The following is a 7,502-nucleotide window of genomic DNA, read 5'->3' as shown; positions in this document are numbered from 1 at the left end:
GGTTTCGATGTTTGACAATATATTGGGTTTAGATGATATGGACAATGCAGGTGCAGTTGTTCATTTGGGAAGATTATTGATACAATTCCCGTTTGGTCAAGGTTGACCAGTTGAGATGTGAAGGAAAGTCAAGTAGGTCAAGGTTGATCGGATACTTGACTGGAAAATCCTGGTGAGTGAAGTCAGGCAAAAGGAAATCCTAGTGAGTGAAGCTAGGTGAAAGTCCTAGTGAGTGAAGCCAGGCAGTTGGAAAGTCCTAGTGAGTGAAGCTAGGCAAATGGAAATCCTAGTGAGTGAAGCTAGGTGAAAGTCCTAGTGAGTGAAGTCAGGCAAGGGAAATCCAGATGGGTCAAGGTTGACCAGACATCTGATGGAAGTCCAAGTAAGTCAAAGAGATTAACCAGATACTTGGCACGAGGAGAAAAGTCCGAGTGGATAAAAGGGATTGACCGGACACTTGGTGAGAGAGTCCTAGTTGGTCAAGGGTGACCGGATGCTAGATTTTATGTACCAACAAGTCATGGTTGACTGAATGTTGGTTCAGGAGGCTTTAGACTTGATTTTAGGGAGAAATCATGGCCAATCGATCGATCAATCGATTGGGCGAGTCTTCACGACAAGCCTCCTCCCAATCGATCATTGGATCGATTGGGACAAGTGCGTGATCGCACAGAACAGCGCTGAATCGATCCGTCGATCGATCCAGATCCCCCAATCGATCAGTGGATCGATTGGGAGCTGCGATTTCGCTCGACAAGCCCTGGATCGATCGGATCGATCAGCCGATCGATCCAGGCTATTCCAGAGAGCATAGAGGCGCTCTGGATTGATCGGTTGATCGATCCAAAGTCTCCCCGATCGATTGGGAGCAATCTAATCGATCGGGATCCAACCGTTGGCGCAGATAAAAGCCGTTGGTGTGCCTCTTCTTCGGCAGACTTTGCACTGTTGACTCCAGATCCTCGACAGCAACTCCACAGCTCTCTCTAAGCTCCAGATCGCCAGTTCTTGAAGGTTCTTGGAGGTTTTTCCAAGTCAAGAGGCGGATCAAAAGCAAAAAGAAGAAAGCTAGGGTTAGGGATTCTTGTATTCATTGTAAGCTTTTCTTATACTTTTGTTCCCTTTCCTTTCTTTCTGTATTGAGAGTCTTGTAGGGCTTCTCCGCCTTCGGTAGTTACCGAAAAGGAGTGTTTATTAGTGGAGGTGTGTGTGTGTGCGCGTGGATCCTTGGACTAGTCACCTCTTGTGAAGTGGATACCAAGTAAAATTCATTTGTTAGCATTATTGTAGTTGTTTCTTGTATTTCCGCTGCACATCTTTGAAGAAACAAGCAACGAAGAGCACGACGAGCGCACCGAGCTATTCACCCCCCCCTCTAGCTAGCAACATAATCAGTCCCAACAAGTGGTATCAGAGCAAGGTTGCTCTTCACTGGAATCATCGTCGGAAAGGAAAAAAAGCTAGAGGGTGAAGAAGTTGAAGCAATTCTACAAGTCGAAGACTTCATCACAAGAAGCTCAACTTCAAGATGGAATTCCAAGACGGACTTGGATTCGACACCAGGGTGCCTCCATCATTTATTTCAACAAGCTTCGATCTTTGGAAATCAAAGATCGAAAATTTATTGATGATGGAGATAGAGCAATGGTTTGCTCTCATGGAAGGTTTTGAAGCTCCAACAAACTCCAAGGGCAAGCCTCTCAAGAAAAGCAAATGGAGTCAAGAGCAAGTTCAAAGGAGCAAGACAAATGATAAAGTGACCAAGCTTTTGGTCAATTTATTGCCAAGCAACATGTTGGCTCAAGTTGGAGAATTCAAGGATGCCAATGAGCTATAGAACAAGTTGGCAAAGATTCATGAAATCCCCTCCACTGTACCAATTCAAGAAGAATCCAAAGAGGGTGACTCATTGGATCAAGACTAAGATGAAGAGGACTCTGAGGTTGAGAGATGCTCAATTTATGAAGAATAAGTCCAAGAAGCTTCATCTTCAAAGGAATTCAATGAAAAAGGCAAAGAGGGAGCACTCTCTTTGTTTCACATACAAGATGAGGATGAAGAAGCCTCCACCTCTAGGATTGAGGGGGAGCAATTTTCGATGACACCGGATCAAGCAGAAGGAGAAGTCTCCACATCCGGGTCAAGAGAAGAAGAGGATGAAGAAGCTTCCACCTCCACAAGTCGAGTCAAATCTATTGGAGGAGCATCATTATCGGATCAAGAGGAAGCCTCTACATCCGAATCAAAAGGAGAAGATGTCATCCCTACACATGAAGGTATAAATGTTTCAAATAAAAATAAAAATCATATCATATGTTTTGAGTGTAGGGAACATGGGCATTATAAGAGCAAATGCCCCAAGTTGGCCAAGAAAAAGGGCCAAGTGGCACCAAAGGGCAAGGAGAAGCCCAAGGAGACCGTCCCCACAACAAAGAAGAGTAAGGAGCACGTTGTGTGCTTCTCTTGCAATCAAAAGAGACATTATAGGAGCCAATGTCCCAAGGGGAAGAAAGCGGTCAAGGCTCATGGAGGAAGCACAACTCAAGGGGGAGCCTCCAAGGTAAAAAGAAAAGTATCATTTATTGAGCCTACTCCCCTGAATAATGGTAAAAAGCATGCTAAGTCAAGTCTCTATCATTTTAATGCTATTTACCATAAGAATAGAGAGCGTGATAGCATTAAGGAAAAACACATGGCTCTCCATGCTAAAACTACCACACCTAGGGTTAGGAAGGTAGATCGAATTTTAGGCAAGAACTCTAAGAATTTTATCTACAAGCCTAGAAACAAAAATGCTTATGGACTTAATGGAAAACCAAAAACTAAGGACTTAGTGATGGAAAATCAAGTCTTGAGGTCAAGACTTGACAAACTAGAAAAGACCCTAAAAAGGATGAAAAATATCCTTAAAGGGCAAAATGAGCAAAATCTAGGTTTAGGACAACAAGGGTCATCCAAGGGCCATAGAGGTTTGGGATACAAACCTAAAACTTAAAAGGATGTACCTACTTACCATAGAGTTCCATATAGTTATGGAACAAAGCCTAGGTCTAGTGGTCAAGTCAAGAATACTATGGAGGTTATTCCTAAGAGTATTTTTGCAACAAATGTGACTAAGACTTCTAAGAAGTCCAAGAAAGTCACAAAGAAGGTCACAAGGGAAGCAATCCCTAGGGTTGACCTAGAAAATGTGACAAAGGCTTCTAAGAAGCCAAACAAGGTCACTAGGAAGGTATCTAGGGAAGTTATCCCTAGTGAGTACCTAGAGCATCTAAGGAACACCAATAGGTTTTGGGTTCATAGGAGCATCTTCTATATCCCATAGATGGGTTAGAGAGTGTCAACTCTAAGTGGAAGGGTAGTTAACCCAATCATGATGAAGTTAACACTTAAGGAGCATTTCCAAAGTTATTATTAACCTTTGAAAATGAAAAGGATAAAGGGTTTACTCTTTGAAAGAGTAAAATGTGTCATATTTTGAGAAATTGGATAAAATTTTAAATGACACAATTTGAGAAAATCATAAGAACTACCAAGTTGGAATTTTGGTATGTTCTTAAGAAGTTAAAGGTAAATTTAAGCCTTAACTCAATTGATTACTCTTTAAAAGAGTAAATTGTGCCAAAATTTGAGAAATATGCTTAATTTAAATTGGCACAAATTAAGAAAAGCAAAAGAAATGTCAAAATTGGATTATTGGCATTTTTTGGGAAATAGTGGGTAATCTAGGTTAAAGTTTATTTTAACTAAGGATTAAGGATACTTAGGTAGATAATCTAGGTATTTTATTTATGCCAAATAGTCATGCTTTGCTTGCCCATCAAATGTCATGACATCATATTTATTTATTTGTGTTTGCACTCATGCCTTATTATGAAAAATACAAAAATACCATGTCATGTCATCCATACATCATATAGTTTTAGGAAATTTTCTTTTGAAAATTATTTCTTTTTGATGTATGTCATAACATCATCATGCATCATTTTAATTCCTTGTTTATTAAGGACTAATGACATTAATTAACAAGTAACATCCTTGTTGGATGTCTATAATTCAAAAATACCTAGATAGATATGCATGATCCCTAGATTAGGGCAAAACCAAACTTTACATCTCACAAAGACTCATAAGGTGACTTGTATGTGTTTTAGTACACATTAGATACAAGTGAGATGTTAGGATGATGAACAAAACTCAAGATATTGATTTAGTGCATTCTTTTGAGTTTTAAGTTCATTAAAACACATAGTTATGTGTTTTCCAATCATTGGGAAAGCTAATGTACAAGTCATGTGCATTGAGTCCAAGGAACATGGTTGGATTGGAAATTATTTTAAAATATTTTTGGAAAACCTTGGTGAAGGCTATCTTTTGATAGTAATCATCATTGAATAGTCGAGCACAAACTAGAAGAAAACACTAAAGTTTCTACAAGTTTTCTAGTTTGTGTCAATCTTTGAAATTATGAAGTATTTTCTTAGAAAACTATTTTTCCATGATACTGTATGCCCTAAATAATGTCTACAATGATTTTCATAATTTTTCGAATTTTGTAGAATTTTTGGGGAGTTTCTGAAATTGACTGAAATTGTATTTCAGCCTTTTCAGAGCTTCAATCGATCAGTGGATCGATTGGAGTGCCTCAATCGATCGGGCGATCGATTGAGAAGGCAAATCCCGCGAGCAGAAGCTCGCTGGATCGATCCGCCGATCGATCCACACTATCTGAATCGATCAGTGGATCGATTCAAGAAGGTTCAATCGATTGAGACCAACTCTAATCGATCGAAGATGTTGATTTTGGCTGGGAAGACCTGATTTCAGCATCTTTGAACCATGGTTAGTCTATGTAACCATTCCTAACCCCTCAAAATACATTTGTATACATAAAAAGGGTGTTTTCATGTTGAAAACAAGGATGGATTGGTTAAGGAAGACTAAGTAGAGGTTTAGGTTGAGGTTTGGTTTCATTATTGAATATTTGAACCTCTAAACTTCTAAATTTAGGTTTCATAAAGGTTTAGGGATTCCAAGTCATTGTTGGTGCAATGACAAAAGGTACGACCATGTCTTTAGGGGGAGGTACTCTTTAAGGACATGAAATTTTTTTTTCATAAACCTTAGAAGGTGGTTAACCTTCTTGCGTGAAAATGCTCAAGGTTGAGCATTTGAAATTAATGGGGAGTGGATATCCTCATTGTTTAAGTGGTGTTTTGCTCATGGATGAGCATTAGATACAAATGAAGGGTGTGAGACCTTCATTTGAGTTATTCAAGTGGTTAATGCTCAAGGGTGAGCATTGATGATAATGAAGGGTATGAGATCTTCATTATCATGTTGATCACAACGAGTGAAGTTGTGAACAACGATAAACAACTCTTCTGGGGGAGAGGTTGTGTTTGATGTGTGTCAATAGGGGGAGAATGTGTGGTTTAAGTTAGACCTTCATTTCCTGAAGAGGAAGGTTACCCTTTAGGAAAGGAAGAGAATGAAGGGAACCATCATTCATAGTTTGGCATGAAGAGAGTTAAGACTATGAGATTAGCTTAACTCAAAGGTGTCCTAACTTAAAGGTATTGTCAAACATCAAAAAGGGGAAGATTGTTGGTGCAATATCCCTTTAGGTCAAGGTTGACCAAGCTAGAGTCTTGGTTTGAGTTTCGATATTTGACAATATATTGAGTTTAGATGATATGGACAATGCAGGTGCAGTTGTTCATTTGGGGAGATTGTTGATACAATTCCTGTTTGGTCAAGGTTGACCAGTTGAGATGTGAAGGAGAGTCAAGTAGGTCAAAGTTGACCGGATACTTGACTGGAAAGTCTTGGTGAGTGAAGCCAGACAGAAGGAAATCCTAGTGAGTGAAGCTAGGTGAAAGTCCTGGTGAGTAAAACCAGACAGTTGGAAAGTCCTAGTGAGTGAAGCTAGGCAAATGGAAATCCTAGTGAGTGAAGCTAGGTGAAAGTCCTGGTGAATGAAGCCAGGCAAGGGAAATCCAGATGGGTCAAGGTTGACCAAACATCTTGTGGAAGTCCAAGTAAGTCAAAGGGATTGACCAGATACTTGGCACGAGGAGAAAAGTCTGAGTGGATCAAAGGGATTGACCGGACACTTGGTGAGAGAGTCCTAGTTGGTCAAGGGCGACCGGATGCTAGGTTTTATGTACCAACAAGTCATGGTTGACTGGATGTTGGTTTAGGAGGCTTTAGACTTGATTCTAGGGAGAAATCATGAGCTGGATCGATCAGCCGATCGATTGGCTCATGCCCAATCGATCGGCCGATTGATTGGGCGAGTCTTCGCGACAAGCCTCCTCCCAATCGATCAGTGGATCGATTAGGATAAGTGCGCGATCGCACAGAACGGCGCTGAATAGATCCGTCGATCGATCCAGATCCTCCAATCGATCAGTGGATCGATTGGGAGCTGCGATTTCGTGCGACAAGCCCTGGATCGATCCAGGCTATTCCAGAGAGCACAGAGGCGCTCTGGATCGATCGGTTGATCGATCCAAAGCCTCCCCGATCGATTGGGAGCAATCCAATCGATCGGGATCCGACCGTTGGCGCAGATAAAGGTCGTTGGCGTGCATCTTCTTCGGCAGACTTTGCACTGTTCACTCCAGATCCTCGACAACAATTTCACAGCTCTCTCTAAGCTCCAGATCGCCAGTTCTTGAAGGTTCTTAGAGGTTTTTTCAAGTCAAGAGGCAGATCAAAAGCAAGAAGAAGAAAGCTAGGGTTAGGGTTTCTTGTATTCATTTTAAGCTTTGCTTATACTTTTGTTCCCTTTATTTTCTTTCTGTATTGAGAGTCTTGTAGGGCTTCTCCGCCTTCGGTAGTTACCGAAAAGGAGTGTTTATTAGTGGAGGTGTGTGTGTGTGCGTGGATCCTTGAACTAGTCACCTTTTGTGAGGTGGATACCAAGTAAAATCCATTTGTTAGCATTGTTGTAGTTGTTTCTTGTATTTCCACTGCACATTTTTGAAGAAATAAGCAACGAAGAGCACGACGAGCGCACAGAGCTATTCACCCCCCCTCTAACAACATAATCGGTCCCAACAATATCAAGCCCACGGTGGGCTTGATATAAGAATATATCAGGGCCACGATGAGCCTGATATGAGAAAATATATCAGACCCTTTTTAATCGCCTCGCTCAACCCTTTCTAATAATTTCTATTTTGTTCAAATCCAAATACCACTCATTCTTACATTGTAACTTTGTTAACTTAGTTTGGAATTATTTTTCAGGGATGATCATATTGCTGAATAAATTCTCTCTAAAATATGGAATACACTTGATGCAAATTCTGTTGTGAAACAGGAACTTAATACTCAATCTACTTATGAGTATACTGGCGTGGGTAATACAAATAAAAATACAAGCAATTTGACCTTTGATTTAAACGAAGAAGGAAGTCACCTAGAAGATAAGGTTCAAAATCCTGGTACAACACTTGTCAAATACTTTGATTCTACTTGGAGTGAGGAGGAAG

This window comes from Zingiber officinale, chromosome 6A (genome assembly GCF_018446385.1).
Source record: "Zingiber officinale cultivar Zhangliang chromosome 6A, Zo_v1.1, whole genome shotgun sequence".
Lineage (NCBI taxonomy): Eukaryota > Viridiplantae > Streptophyta > Magnoliopsida > Zingiberales > Zingiberaceae > Zingiber > Zingiber officinale.
Note: the sequence above shows the minus strand (reverse complement) of the source record.